The sequence below is a fragment of the Amblyomma mixtum genome, chromosome 3, assembly GCF_055824585.1.
Source record: "Amblyomma mixtum isolate Tamu chromosome 3, ASM5582458v1, whole genome shotgun sequence".
NCBI classification, from domain to species: Eukaryota; Metazoa; Arthropoda; class Arachnida; order Ixodida; family Ixodidae; genus Amblyomma; species Amblyomma mixtum.
In genome coordinates, this window is record NC_143014.1 from 273,571,174 (window position 1) to 273,587,443 (window position 16,270).

Here is a 16,270-nt window from a genome sequence, read left to right on the forward strand (position 1 = left end):
CCTGCTAGGCGCACTCCCTCTGCAGGAGTAGAAACACTCCTTTATTACAAATGGCTGGGAAAAAAAAAGCTGCGCCAGAGGGAGGATTCGAACCAGGAAACTCTGCATTGCGAGCCGAGTGCGCTACCTCTCGCCTATACTTGGGACGAGTCGCAATGCTTTTCAGTAGTTATATATGCTAACATTTTGAGTTCAGCGGCAGTTTTGTGCGTATATGTCGCGAGGTCTGTTCTCTAAATTGGTAGATCGCTGGCTGGTTAGAGCTGGCACAGCTCAGTAAATGATGAAACAGTACAGGCAACACCTGAACGCCACAACTCCACGGTAAATCTTTACTCGACAGCAATTTCATGGTGCACAGTACGTTGACTCGCCCTTCGCGAACGAGTTAACTGGTGTCCTGATGCACTATTATTCGTATTAAAATGATGTGTAGCTTCCCTAGAGCACTCGTCGATCATTCATACCCTAGTAGGAATGCCATATAAAGTGTTTAGACTAATGTTTCGCCGTCGACCGCGAAGGTTTACGGGATCTGACAGAAGTGTTTTCCTTTAACAGAAGCATCGCTCGTTTCTGCGAACCGCTTTTTCTTGGAGGTTGCTGTGCTGAAATAGATGTTGCAAAATGTGAATGGCCGTTCCGAAGGGCATAAAATATATTCACACAGCAATAAACTAATGTTTAGGATAAATTGCGACAGTTACCATGACAGTCTCTTCTTAAACGCATTCTACGGAAGTACATGACTTCGCTGAATGGTATAGACTGTTCAGAACCCCGCGGCGGTCGCATTTCGATGAATGCGAAACTCCAAAGCCTCATGCACTGCGCGATGTTAGTGCACTTCGCTTTGGGATGTCGCGATGTCAGTGCAGTTGCTTTGGGACGTAAAATCCATTGAAATCAAATCAAATATGCTGTATGAATGCAACGCAATAATCTTCAAAGTGTACACTGCACGTATCGGTTATGTACAAGGTCTGGCTCTGTGGGCGGAGCACAGCGCACTTTCTTGTTTGGTTGTTTCTGCTTATCACTAGTTTGCATGAGATGCGAGTCACAGGTAACTATATATATGGCTCCGCTGTAGTACAAAAGCTAAGAAAATAAACAACCTCCAACTCCCTCAGGCCCTAGAGGGAGTGCGCTCGCAGTTTTACTCCTTACCGAAGGAGTCGTTTCACTCCTTGGGCAGTTTGGGCGGAGTAAACTGCTGCTAGAGAGAGTACAGTAGCCGGTATACTCTATCATAGAGAGTATCAGTTCTTAGAGTGTAGTAGAAAGAAGGGGATGAGAGAACAGGACACCCTAAGACTCATTGACAGCCTCGTCACGAGAAGGGTTACGTACAGCCTCCCCTACCACGAACTAAACAAGCAAGAGACTCTACAAATCGACACCATACTACGCAAAGCGTACAAAACGGCGCTCAAACTTCCAATGTCCACACCCACCGAAAAACTAATGGCCCTGGGAGTATCAAACACCTTCGACGAACTACGAGAAGCGCAACGTACGTAGTGCGCAATTAGACAGACTCACTCAAACCAGAACGGGAAGACACCTACTGGAGAAATTACGGCTACCTCTAGGTACACAAAGAGACAAGGAACAGATTAATAATGAAGACAGAAACAACATCCGGGTAAGACCAATACCACGACACATGGATCCGAATTTACATCATGAAAGACGACAAGCCAGAGTCCGAGCACTCACCAGGGAACTCATGAGCGACAATCCCAACGTAGTCTACACGGACGCAGCAAAGTACCGATACCAACGCAAAACGATCGCCGTTGTAACAGACGAAGGAGGGCAAGAAATAACCAGCGCAACGATAAACAACCCAAACATAGAAGCAGCGTTGTAACAGACGAAGGAGGGCAAGAAATAACCAGCGCAACGATAAACAACCCAAACATAGAAGCAGCTGAAGAAGCCGCCATTGCTCTATCGCACGGCAACGCAACAGGACACAACCTCACTATAGTGACGGACTCCAAACAAGCATGTAGAAACTACACAAGAGGCAGGATCGACAGCATCGCCAATCATATTCTAGACACGACGAGAAGACACAAAAACACTAAACATAGTATAGTGTGGGTTCCGGGACATGAGGGGATGAGGGGCAACGTGGCAGCAGACGAGTTAGCTCGAGGATACGTCAACCGAGCAGACTCAGCACCACAGGCACCTTTGACCCAGTTACCCCCACGTACTCGGATATACTCGATCATTACAGGGATCAGCGGAAACGCTACCCAGCCCCACACAAAAGGCTCACCAAAGAGGAGGCGGTAGACCTCCATGAGACTGGCGCAGACTACAAACCGGTACCTACCCACACTTTCACAAACTACACAAGATTTTCCCTACACAATATGCAGACGAATGTTCGTGGTGTCAGGGTAAACCTACACTAGAACATATCACATGGACCTGCCCTAAGGCAGACTTAGAGCCAAGAATAAACCCGAGTGTGATGCAGTGGGAGCACTTGCTGGCCAGCGAGGACGAGGAAGCGCAACGATTCCTTGTGCGCCGAGCCACGATGGCAGCAGTCAAGTGCGGCATCCTGGACCAAGGGTCGACCACGGCGCCCAGTGACCCGTAAGGGTCACGAACACCAATTTATTGACAATAAAGTTTTTTCCATCCATCCATCCAAGTCTATGTGCGGCGTTCGCCCGTTTCGCCGTTGGGGCTAGCTTCGAAAGAGGGCGCCTGGATATTCGCGGGTGTCTGCTAAAGAATAAACCCGAGTGTGATGCAGTGGGAGCACTTGCTGGCCAGCGAGGACGAGGATGGAACAGAGGCTCCACGATCCAAGGCCTCTCTCTTTCTAACTGGCCAGTCCAGTTCACTCTGCCATTTCAATTGAGTTATCCAGCTGGTTCCCGCAACTCCATTGGTGAGCGCAACGATTCCTTGTGCGCCGAGCCACGATGGCAGCAGTCAAGTGCGGCATCCTGGACCAAGGATCGACCACGGCGCCCAGTGACCCGTAAGGGTCACGAACACCAATTTATTGACAATAAAGTTTTTTCCATCCATCCATCCAAGTCTATGTGCGGCGTTCGCCCGTTTCGCCGTTGGGGCTAGCTTCGAAAGAGGGCGCCTGGATATTCGCGGGTGTCTGCGCGCGCCGTGCGGGCGCGGCATTTCCTTACCTTACCAAAGGAGGCCTTCATGCCCCCTAAACGTAAGGCGCCCTTCGAGGGCCACCCCGAATTCTGAAAGCTCCCTTCACACTTCACCCTCTCTCACGTAAGGAGCCCTAACAAGGTAGATGTACTATGGTAGCGTAGGCGTTCAAAACATGGCGGCTTGTGGTGCGCAGCCAGCGCCGTCTTCGAAATGCGTGGACAACTAAAAAGTGACGTCATAATTAAAACAAAAACGCGACGTCAGTAACGTGTTTTAGTGACGTCATATTTGTGACGTCAACGTCACGTGCTGCTTGGCGGGAAAAATAAACTGCTGAACGCCGCGACGCTTCAGCGCGACACCCGACACGAGAACGAAGAAAGAAGACACGACGAGTGCCGACCACCAACGCTATTTTTAGGTAGTCAGTTCTCGTTGTGCCTTTTTCCTTCGTCCTCGCCTCAGGTGTCTTGCTGAATGTCGCAGGTGTAGCGCTGAAGCGATGAAATGTGACGCCGCCAGACAGGTTATCGCTCGCACATCGTGCAACCGCACACCTCTTTTTTACGTACGGGGGCCCCATGGCCACAGACGATGCCCTTTTGGGGCAAAAGCGACAGAACCGCCCCCAACCGAACGAAACTACACAGAAACGCTGGCAAAAGGGAAAAGCGGAAACTGTACACGAACGATGCACACCAAGAACTCGAGCAACAAGCAACGAGGAAAAAATAGGGCTAGCAGCATGGAGGAAGGAAAAAAAGAGGAGAGGCCCTTTCCACACAGCACCCTGGGAGAAAAGTGTGGAGGAAATCACGTGGCTTTTTCTCGATTGGGAGGCCATCTTACTCCGGCAGCTTAGCAACGGCGTTGTAGTTGCTGTTTACAAACCGGGCGATAGCAGACGGCCGCGGCGTAGCATTTGAGGTCGTAGGCGTGCTTTCCTCAACTGCTCGAGTTTGTTTTTGATCGTGCTCACAGGTTGACGTTGGCGCCGTTCACTCATATCTCAGGTGGAATTCGCCGCAAAACTCTCGTTGTTGCGTGCATTGATTTCAACGTGCTCGGCGACCACGATCGCACGGGCATTTCGTCTACTGCGTCACTGCTCGGAGCCGTCGGGAGACCGCCGCTGCATTCGCGCTGTTCGTTCACCAGTGATTCAATACGGCGTGCGCTAGAGCGGTCGTCGGCGCATTGTGCGGACGTTTCGCGTCCTGTACGTGCAGTGTGTGTGTGCCATTCGCGCTCCCGTTTACATCGGCGGTGAAACCTCGTTGCTACCTATGCGTGTTCTTGCAACGCTCCAGCGACACTGACGTCGGTATAACTGTCATTTTCGTTTTTCGACGATTGCGCTTGTTTGAGCGGCGGGGGCCATGACATGGGCGGAGAGCGATATTGTAAAGGAAGTAGCTGTTTGCTCTTAGTATACAGAAACTTTGTTGCATGCCCGTTTGAAGCGTGTAACGTTTGAAGCGTCTAGCGAGCTATTTGCCTCTGACCCGTGCCGGCCTCAAGTGTATTCGTTCATATTGTAGCGTGCAACGCGAAATCGAACACCGGAGTACGAAAAACTGCGGCGGTCCCTCAGTGGTCCGAACGCGCGCGCGAGCGAGAGCCAACTCTTCTTAAGTTCTTTCTCTTCTAGTGCATGCACTACTTCTGTCTCTTCGAATGCATGTATCAATATCGTGGCCAATTCTGTGCTTTTGGTCACGCGCTATGTTTATACCGGTTTCCTGTAGCAGGTTTGCAATTGCTTTTCTAGCTGATGTCATGGTCAAGAAGTGCGAAAAAGGCGAAGCTCTAACTGAATTTGGAGGCCTTTTCTCACATGCGTTTATTGTGCCCATGTCCTGTGATAGTGTTATTTGTCGTAAAAAGTACGTGGTGAAATGAGGATCCGCATGTGCGCTGAATTTCATTGATGCTTGTGGTGGTTAAAAAACAGCGCTAAATTTTACACAAACCACACAGAAAGACGGACAGCGCCCGTCCTGTCCATCTTTCTGTGTGGTTTGTGTAAAATTTATGCTGTTTTTACTTTCCTGAACATAATGTCACACCAACTAGCCCAGCAAAAGGGCCTGCGGTTATGTTGAAAAAAATAATTTGATGCATTCATTACGTACAACAGATCGACTTTCATTGCCTGTATTGTCGATCACACGTAAACTGTGCTACTATGCAGTGACATTACAAGCTGGTATTTCACCAAGTAGAGAAAAGTGGAGCGTACAGCTGCAGCTCTGCACATTAAATATGAAACACAGCATTGAAATGAGGCACAACACCAGGAAACTTATACTACAGCCACTGGGTACTCCTAAACTTCTAGAAGTCTGAAAAGCTACGGTCATATATATTATGCACAATACTAGATCTGTGGATGTGAAACATATGCGATGTTGCAATGCTACAAAGGGTGGATTTACGGAGGGGGCAGTCACATTTTAAACGTATATTTTCTGAAATTTTTAATTGAGACAAAGGTGTTCAGAATGGTTGTCCTATGTAAAATTTCAGTCTTTTGGAGGGAAGCGACGCCCCCCCCCCACCCCCCATCCATAAATCCTCCCCTGATGCACTTTGGCCCTCTCCGTTTCTGTCGCCTCTATGAATGGCTTTTGGAGTTGTGAATCAAAAGTCATTGTTGGCACGGCCACCATTACAACACGTTATGATACTACATTTAGTGTTCAGGGTCAAGAACTCAAACTTATTAGTATATTTGCCCATCCTCACTGCTGTATGAGAAAGCATTCCTTGCACGGCCAGCCGCACGAAAACATGCAATGAAGATAAGTATGGTATTCAACACCAACAAAAAAATACTGCAGAATTTTTCTAATCCTCAGTGCTGCAACAGAAGGCACTGTTGACACTGCCAGCTTCCAAAACATACACAATGGAGGCAGATTGCAACATACAGCGACAAGAGCTGCAATAAAAGGCAGGCTGAACTCTAAGGAGGGGTGTGGTCATGCATGGCAGCATTGTACGACGCAGTACGAAGCAGTAACTGGAAGTAGCCGCCTGTCTGACACGGGTATTTCCGCTTTATTAACTTTTCCGCTGACGAACACCAACATAGGGCACCCTAAACCGGCAAGCAGCCAAGCGCCACTCGCGCGGGGGCCTGCGCCCATGCGGTAGCACGCTCCTTCGTTGGCTTTGAAACGCGCGCGCAATCGGCGCGGCGGCGAAATGTAAACAGAAGCCCGCCGGAGTAAGATGGCGCCGAGCTTGTTTCCGGCTTCACGAAATGTCACGTGACGGCCTCTCCTCTTTTTTTCCTTCCTCCATGGTATAGTGCCTAGAATACTCTAGGCACTATATCCATGGCTAGAACATAGAGTTTCTTACTATTACCTAGAGGGAAAGCTGGCGGCGCTGCACTTCAGCCACCATGGACGTCCAAAGCATCATGGGGCGGTGAGCTACTTGTTGCGGGACAATCGTAGTTTTTCGGGAATACATAGTGACACTACTAAGACGTTTCATTCCGAAAACGCTGTTTGTGTGTGCGCAAACGACTTTCGCGCGAACGCAGTGTGCAAAAACCATAGTAGTGAAACCGCAACGACACACAACGCCAATAAACGGTTTCACTTTTCTAAAATGCCATTAAAAAACCTTTTGAAGTATTTAAGCAACTAAATTTTTTTTAAAACATATTTCCTTTCAAAAGTGCGCCTGTTGAGCACAAAATATTAGTTTTTATAATGTTCAATATTTGGCCAATAGGAGAGCGAATCGTCTCTTGTTTTGGACAAACTTTGCACTTAAATGCTTTTCTGCTCGTTTGTTGCAATCGTTAGACAAGATATTGAATGTTAGGGCGTTTGTAGTTATCAAACAGCTTTATTTTTCTATTATTTTTTGGCCAAAAGTTGCAGTTCCGCAACAAGTAGCTCACCGCCCCATGATGCTTTGAGCGCCCATGGTGGCTGAAGTGGTCTCGAGGGGTCGCCATGCAAACTCCCATAGACGGGCTGCCAGCTTTCCCTCTAGGTAATAGTAAGAAACTCTATGGGCTAGCAGAATCGAGTTTCAAACAAAAGCAAGCAGAAATATAGTGCCTAGAATATGCTAGCAGAAAGGTCAAAAGATATTACCAGGGTATTACATCAGAGCACCGTCAACCTTGGCATCGTCCCGCTGCCATTGCCGCTGCTCTGAGCGAACGCTGTCATAAAATTTTTACAAAGCAAGCGCTATACTTTCTAACAAAATGCACAAAACTAAAACATTTTAAAAAGGAATCACTGCAATTGTTTTTGAATGCTTTTGAAACACAAAATATGTCCTAATTATTTTCTTCTTCTAGTCGTGTTTGTCCACTCATTTCAATTTGGCGCTTTAGTTCCACTAATTTGATGTCGCTAGCACTTGGTTCTGGACCGCATTCAAGCCCCGGCTTCGCGACCTATTTCAATTGACCTTGGCCCTAAGGGCCACCCAGGACCCTTCTGCTGTCGAGGGTATATGCTATAAATATGGAGAATATGCTAACATTTGACAAAAATAACTAATTGCGTTTAAGAATCTACATTCATATGGATATATCCGGGCACAATGCCAATCTGAACGAGCCGCAAGGCATGCTGGATACTCCGACTTCCGGGTCTTTCGGCGCTCTGCTTGAAATGCGGATTTGCCAAGCTTAAATTCGCTCCTAATAAGTTAATACGCGCGAATGAAGTCGTAAAACAGGTCAGCATGCTCTACGTGCATTATTATGCACACGCTCGACGTTCCGTATTGGAATTAAGGGCGGAAAAGCGTTGTAAGTGCGAACGTTTCGGCATGCGTCGTCTGTTCGCGCTGAAGTTTAGGACGCTTCATTCACTCGCTGAAAAGTCCGCTTCTTGTTACGGTTATCATATGGCTGCTACATAGTTCTCTAATATATATTAGAGTACATATTTCCTAGAGGTTTCGCGCTTCCAGGCGCTGAATATATGGACTAACAGCAACCGCAGCCTAGCATTACGTACGAGCGCACATTGTAGCAGGGTGGCTACGACGGCAAGGAGCTTGAACCGTGCAAATCCGCGGAGGACTTTCGGTACTTTTTCTATACAGACAGTTGCGCAAATCAGAGAAAATCGAAGAAAAATTCTCTCGGCTTAACCGCGCGTTTGTTTGGGCTCAAATTTTGCACAGAGGTTGCATTTGGTGGTCAGTTTTGTTTTATACTACATTTAGGTGGGGTACTTGCCTGATTCAGTCAGAATTTTTTGGAAATCCCCATCGTATGTGGCGACTACGATCCAAAACTGAAAGACATCGCAGCAATGGTACCCGTAGCGCCATCTCGCACCCACCGGAGAAACCCAGTTGTGCTAAGTGGAGAGCTCGTTTCTCCGATGGCTGCGAGATGGCGCCACGCGTACCATTGCTGCGAAGTCTTTCGATTTTGGTTCTCCGTCGCCTCAGACGATGGGGATTTCCAAATAATTCTGCTCGAATCAGGCAAGTACCCCACCTAAATGTAGTATAAAACAAAACTGACCACTAAATGCAACCTCTGTGCGAAATTTGAGCCCGAACAAACGCGCGGTTAAGCCGAGAGAATTTTTCTTCGATTTTCTCTGATTTGCGCAACTGTCTGTACACGCCGCGGTAGCCTAGCGGTTAGGGCGCTCGGCTACTAAGTCGGAGGACCCGATCCGGGACTCGGCGGCCGCGTTTCCGATGGAGGCGAAGCGCGAAAGGCGCCCGTGCGCTGCGCGATGTCAGCGCACGTTAAAGAACTCCCGGTGGTTCCAAATAATATGGAGGCCTCTACTACGGCGTCCCTGACTGCCCACGTGTCGCTCCTCCTCTCGAAAGTCTGTGAACTTATCAATGTTTTACAACCTTAGCAAGGGGCACAATCTGTTTTATTGTCGGTTTCTGTACTTGTCAGCTTAATTGCTTTCGTTGCATATTTGCTATGCTTTATGGAATAATTACTGCAGAAGCTGGCATTCTTAACAATTCTGTCATGTGATTTAATTTTAGTTGAGCTATAATGCAAAAATGCAACTGCATTACAAATGTGTTGAATTTTCAGCACTACTGTAGTCTTTCTGCCTGTACGAATTATGCCCCGACAAGCATGCACCGAGACTTTGTGGCTGAAAACCTCCACTTATGTGCACCAAGAGCCCAGATGGGAAGTTACATGGCAGCTATTCCAGCAGTGAGAGGCGTCCACTTACTGCAGCTTTGGTGGATGCACAAGAACTTTTCTCACAAACAAAACTGACAATGCATAGTTATGCACTGCAACTGCACTGCAATGCATTTCACACCCTGCATGGTGGTGTGGGACATTACAAGCCATTTACATTTAACTTGCACCTCTGAATGTTAAGAATTTCTGTACTCGATTTCCCGATGCTGGTTGCTGCATTAGGTAGATGAAAAAAATGTACAAAAATAAATGCTTTGTTTTGTGTCATCTCTTGAACATTCACTAGCTTCAAGGATGTACAATCAATGTTGCTTCCCATGAAAGCAGAGGAGAGCCTGTAGCCATTTCGCTGTCGTGTACTTCATGCTCTGAGCCTAGTTGAAGGAGAACCACCAGCCTGTGTACAGACAGATGTCGCCAATGATTGGCACCTCAGCTGTTGATAGCTATGTATAGAAATGTGGAGATGTATAACTTACGCACTGTATGCACAATGTTCAAGGTAAGGTAGGTAAGTAACAACACTAGCAGCTAGGCAAAAGATGAGCTTGCCTTCTGTTTTTCCTAATAAAAACCTAAAGCCAAAACAAGGCATCAAAGCCTGCTACAGAGCTTCACTACAGGCACCACAACATGCACTACAGCACTTGTCTCTTCTCCTTTCTTTGTTTGTGTTTGCATGCTTTGGTGCTGCTCCTTTTCTTAGATTCAAAATGCACCAACTAGCCCCAAAAGAAGTTTTATTGAACGTAAACAAAGTCAGGCACAAAGACAAAACAGTAAGCAACAGGAGCCAAAAGCAGAACAAGCTCTTGACGTGGGCAGCTTAACAGTTGAACTGCAAGAGGAGCAAGTTTCTCAGCTATTAACGAGAAACTCTTCTTGTCCTGTAGTTATAACATCATATCTTTGTCTTGCAAAACCTTTCGCAGCGCATTTTCTACAGCATGTAATAAATGAGTTTAATGCAGGAGATCTTTGTGACAAATAGTAAATTATAATAAATAGTATGGTCAAGCGTAAAAAAAATATCATGCTTCAGCTTTTACAGCACACAGAAGATTGATACAAGTTGTTTTCAGAATCTTCTACAAGTCCCTGTTACAAAGTCTTGTGCAATGTTGAACAAAAGGCATTTGCATCCAGATTTAGCTTTGGCGTTAACAATGCGGCACAGCTTGCACACTGATAAACCATCCCTAAGACACTAGTGATACCAAAAAGTCTGGAATGACTGAACACAATGCGTTCCTTGGCTTTTTAATAAAAAAACGTAATTTTATAGCATGATTATTACTCTTGATCGTTATGAACCCAACGACCACTAGACCAGCCTCTGCCTTCCTTGTAGCATCTTGCACTTCTTGAAATCACCAATGTACCTCTCAATTAGTCAATCATTAAGTGCAATATTACTACATGCAAACATACAATGCATCACATATGCAAGCTATAGACATAGACATTTATTTACTTCATATGCATGTTCAGCACATAAACAGTGTGCGAATGACACTTTGCTGCACAGTGAGAGTTCAGTATTATAGCATTTGTCTCAGATGTCAATTCTACTAAGTTCTGTGCAATGAAAGGTGAAAAACAGCTAGGCTATGTTGGCTGCCATTTATTTTTAATTGTGTTATCCTGAAGTGAAGCTTTTCCCAACTTACTGACTCAGAGTATGAAAAGAAAGGCGGTTAATAATTCTTATCACTTTCTAATGCGATCACCTCATCTGTCAGCCTCCTTCTCCGCACACAGGAAACGAAGAAACATTACTGCAACACGCGGGTCCACACAAACAGGGAACTTATGTGTAACAGGTTGCTTAATTATAATTTTCGACACTTGCTGCGTGCTCATGTCGACTAGTGTTCTGGTGAAAACGTGTTTCAGTTTGAGCATGAAATTAGCGAAAATGGCCTCATAGAACAATTTATAACTCTTACAAGTGCTCGTAAACATGCCTTAACACTGCGACCAGAGCAGTGGCAGCGAACGAGATGCCGCCGTGCGTGGCCGCGGTGTCGCCGTTTCGACAGCTGACGGCAGTAACACACGCCTTAAGTATTAGCTATGAATTCGAGCTACTCGCATTCAGCGCAAATGTCTAGGAATAATCGTCCTGTCCTTTAACATCTTAAGTTGTCACGCTGTACTGACGGAGGCCGAACAGCATATATTTGCAAACATAGCCCGCGCGGTGCTGCCGCCGTCATGTGAGAACGGTTGTGGCACATAGCCGAAGTCTTCCGAGCGAGAAATTGGTGCTCCTCAAGGAGATAAACAACCTACTTTACCGAATTCTTCAACTTCCACAACGCTCTCAAAACTCTGCCGCAAACAAAATGCTCGAAGCACAGCATAGGGTTGACCGTCGCAGGCAGTCTGCCAGCGGATCGCAACGGCGCACTGTTCTTGCCGTTCCCTGTACTTGATGGCACTCGGAACATGTTGCATTCCGTTGCAATGAAGTTTCTGCAGGTTGCGGCAGCGCACAACATCCTTTTTCCAGCAATGTGAGCGCCAGTATCAAGAAAAGAAAGACCGAAACCGCACGTCTGCAAGCAATGCCTACGGAGAGAGAGAGAGAGAGAGAGAAAACTTTTATTGCTCTTTCAAGAGATTCGCGGAGATGAAGACTTCTTGGTCGTCCTGCTTGGGCGCTGGCGACTTGAGTCTTCGAGCAAGGGTGGGCCCTCAGTCCAGGGCTAACCAAACGACAGAAAAGACCCGGTAGTTCAAATTCACGTGACAAAGCTGCGCCGTGACGCAATGTCCGCCGTCAGTTGGACACCACCTATTGCTCACGTTCTCGCTGAAAATTTTGAAAAATGTTGCACGCGGCGGAGAAACAGGCTCCTCTGGCAACAAGGGCAACACGTACTTGGGAGAGTTGCAGAACGGTTTCCGAAGGGACAGACGGTTGGAGGACAATCTATGGGTGCGTTCCAATACTCCCAAGTAGACGTCTACTTAGACGTCTTGCCGGACAGCGGCCATTTTGAGACTCGTTCCAATTTTCACGAAGCCGTCCAAGAAGACTGCTTCGCCGAAGTCCACATCGATGCAGGCTAACTTCCTGTCTAAAGATGGCGGAGCAGTTGGTGCAGTCAGAGCTGAGTGAGCCGTGCTCTTGGCGGGCACTGGAGCCCGGAGACGCACCATCTTTCAAGTGTCAGTCATTCCGTTAAGTTGATTTTTATAGGAACTGGTGGCAAATAAAGCCGTCTTTGTGGACCTACGATTATATTTGTGAATCGAGCGAGAGGAAATCGTGCGGGTGAGATCGTCTGCTATGCAGGTGAGATCGTCTGCTGAAGCGGTAGCGATGAACGCACCATTATTGCAGAAAAAATAAAATAAAATAACTACTAGCAAACTACTACCAGCGCGTTTTTAACTTGTTTTATTAAGAATTTTTAAGAACATAGGAGTGCAACTATTCCCAAATGTTAGTTCAGTTTATATGCCGCAAGGTGGTGCGTGAAGTAGACACGTTCCAATATGTAGACAAGTAGACGGCTTCCTAGACGTCACACTAGACGTCTTGTCGGACGTCTAGAGAATTGGAACGCACCCTATTTGTCATAACGCAGTGTATAGAGATAGCTGAGGCAAGTCGGAGGCCTCTATGGATGGCATTTTTAGACATTAAGGGGGCATATGACAATGTGAATCAGGAAAAACTTTGGGACCAATTGAAGGGATATGGCGCTGATAGAAATCTGGTTGAATATCTCCAACGTATATATTCAGACAATGAGGTCGTGGTAACCTGGGAGGGAGAAACTACAAAACCAGCTAAAATTAAGAGAGGGTTAAGGCAGGGCTGCCCACTGTCACCTCTGCTTTTCATGGTATATGTGAGCCAAATGGAAAAGAGGTTGGAAGAGTGTAGGGTAGGAGTTGACGTGAGTTATATGCAGGATGGTCAGAGGGTAAACCAAGTGTTGGCTGGACTAATGTATGCGGATGACATTGTTCTACTAGCAGACAAGCGAGATAAGCTACAGGAACTGGTTAAAATCTGTGGTGAGGAGGGCAACAAGCTAGGACTCCAGTTCATTAGAGAGAAGTCAGGGATAATGGTCTATAATGATGAGAAGGGGGACCCACTAGAAATACAAGACACTATGATAGACCATGTGAGTACGTATAAGTATCTAGGGGTATGGCTAAGTGAAGGAAAAAAATATCTGGAAGAGCATGAGAGGATTCTGAAGGACAAAGGAAAAAGGAATTCAGACATTATGAAGCATAGAGCACTATGGAACTATAATAGGTATGAGGTGGTTAGAGGGGTATGGAAGGGAATCATGGTACCGGGCCTCACATTTGGAAATGCAGTCCTTTGCATGAAATCAGAAGTACAGTCAGGGCTAGAGGTCAGACAAAGAAGTGTAGGAAGGCTAGCCTTGGGAGCCCATGGGAACACTCCGAATGAGGGAGTCCAGGGAGATATGGGTTGGGCGTCGTTCGAGGTTCGGGAGGCCATCAGCAAACTGAAATATGATCAGAGACTAACTCAAATGGAGGAAACAAGGTGGGCAAAAAAGGTGTACAAGTATCTGTACATGAAAAGTATTAACACAAAATGGACTAATAGAACCCGAAAGCTAAGAACGAAGTATTTACGGGTGAGGGATGGGACGCAACAAAAGACTAACGTGAAAGTGGAGGTAAAGGAGTCGGAAAGAAAGATGTGGAAAGAAAGAATGCAGGAAAAATCGGCGCTAGGCATATATAGGACACGAAAACAGGACATCGAAAAAGAGCGATTATTCGATAATTCGCGGGGCAGTTCACTGCTTTTTGAGGCTAGGACAGGGACTCTGAGAACAAAAACGTATAGGTCCAAATTTGAAGAAGTGGATATTTTGTGCTCTGCATGTAAAACGGAAACGGAGACCATAGAACACTTGGTTCTGAGGTGCGCAGAACTCCGCCCAGCCCTCCCAGAGGGGACAGCAACGACCATAGAGATAGCGCTGGGATTTACTGGGGAGGACGGGCGAGTGGATGGGAAAAGCGTGACATTGACGAAGGGGAGGTTGGAGGATTGGTGGCGGAAATCAAGGGAGGCGTGAATTTCGAGGGTAATAGGATAGACAGATTAGATATTGTAAGAGCGAAAGGGAAAAGAAAATTAAATTAACAATGGGGGAAGTATAGGCTAGGTGGCGAAAGCTACCGCCCGGTACAAAGGGTAAAGCCATTATCATCCATCCATCCGGAAGTATAGGCTAGGTGGCGAAAGCTACCGCCCGGTACAAAGGGTAAAGCCATTATCATCCATCCATCCAGCTGTGTGCGCTGAGTGCGGTCGCAGGCTGTCGTGCCGTGCTCGGCCGAGCGTACTTCACCGAAGACGAGAAAGACCTCTATCGAGCTTGTAAGCAAATATAGAAGTGCAGTGGAATGCAAGAAGACTGATGCCGTCTCGCTCAACGCGAAATAAAGAGCGCGGGAGCGCTTACGCTCGGACAACAACAGTATGCTCAACCGTGGCCGCCGCGATCTGCTCCGGCGGCGGCGCGCAGCTCAACGTTCGCCCACGAGAAGTCGGAGAGCTGAAGAAGTTGGAGTTTGAAACGAAAGCTTGAAAAGGAGAAGGCGAGGCAAAAAAAAAGAAGTGACGCGACGGGTAAGTTTCCGTTTCTTCTTTAACATTCCGTTGTGCAATGTTGCGGTGGCCGGCGCCGACCTCGCTGCTTGAAGTCGAGACCAAAATACTTTGAATATTTTGGAAGCTACTTTGAAAGCAAGGAGCGTTTGGTGCAATTTTTCAGTGCTTCTATCACCGTACCACGCATTTTGCCTGTAGTAGAAAGTGAAGAGGATACCTTTGTGTTTTCTGGTACTTTAAATTCAATATTTTTATAATTTGCCTAGATATTATTGTTTTGCCACAGTTGAGTTTGTGAAAGTTGGCGTGGTATTTTTTGCTGGCAAATATTCGGAAATTTTTTATTATTCAGGAATTTTCTAATATTTGAATACTTGTCACGTAGTGGTGACTGTATTCCAGAGAGTGGGAAGACACCTATAATGGCTTCTAAACAAAACTCATTATTTGGGCTGACTTGCGCCCGCAATGGACTGAATCACTCGGCGGGGGTGTAGCAACAAGCATACTTGGTGGTCGTCGAACAGAATGCCCGCCGCTCTCGGCCGTGCTCAGTTTAAAGCTGATAGCGAACTTTCGAGATAAAGCGTGCAAAGTTACTACAACATTCTGGGACACGGTAGAATCAGCTCCACCTGGATACGATCAGTTGAGATAAATCTGGTCGCGTCTTGCATCACATTCAAAGTGATGAAGCGGCGTGCCGGCAGCTTTGAAGAATGAACAGACACTACAAAGATCCGCAGCAATATAAATTTCTTAAATTGAATGTGAAATACCAGCGAACATATTCGATTCATATTTGGAATTTCAAATATTCGCACACCCCTAGTTCTTTTTCATGATGACGCCATTAATGCAGACATAATGAAAACCCGCATTTCAAAGCTGGTCGTGGTGAAGTGTGCTTTCCTTTGAGTTAACCTGGGGGAGTTCTTGTGTTGCTCCTGCATTGGTGCTGGTAGGGCTTAAGAAGACGTAATTGTCGGGGTCATTTCTTGGCGATGAGTTGACAGGCACTTGGTGCAGGTAGTCTACATCAGAGTGACATGACACTGCTGGAGTAGCAACAAAGCTCCAGCAAGCATGGTGGCTTGATGGGTCCTTAAAGTTTGCAAGGCAGTACAGACTGTTACGATTGAAGACTACCTTGAATGGCCCGCTATTCTAAGGACAGCAGTAACAAGCTCAATTGATGTTTATCAGTGTACAGGTAAATTTACCATTTTAGGCACTGAAGCCATAAAAAAATAATTGACATTGAATGGCATACATTCTCTTTCTTCACTGTGAACGTA

At 46.6% G+C, this 16,270-nt stretch overlaps 1 protein-coding gene across 2 annotated transcripts in view; it reads left to right on the top strand.

The window, feature by feature from the left end:
- LOC149354876 (uncharacterized) overlaps positions 1-16,270 on the top strand; it is a 246,907-nt gene that overhangs the window by 151,768 nt on the left and 78,869 nt on the right. The window contains exon 1 of one of the 2 annotated variants that reach the window (XM_089583535.1): positions 14,631-14,990. The exons of the other annotated variant lie outside the window; for it this stretch is intronic. The gene's annotated coding sequence lies outside the window, so the exon portion shown is untranslated. Of the gene's footprint in view, positions 1-14,630; positions 14,991-16,270 lie in introns of those variants that run through there. 2 annotated transcript variants of the gene reach the window in all.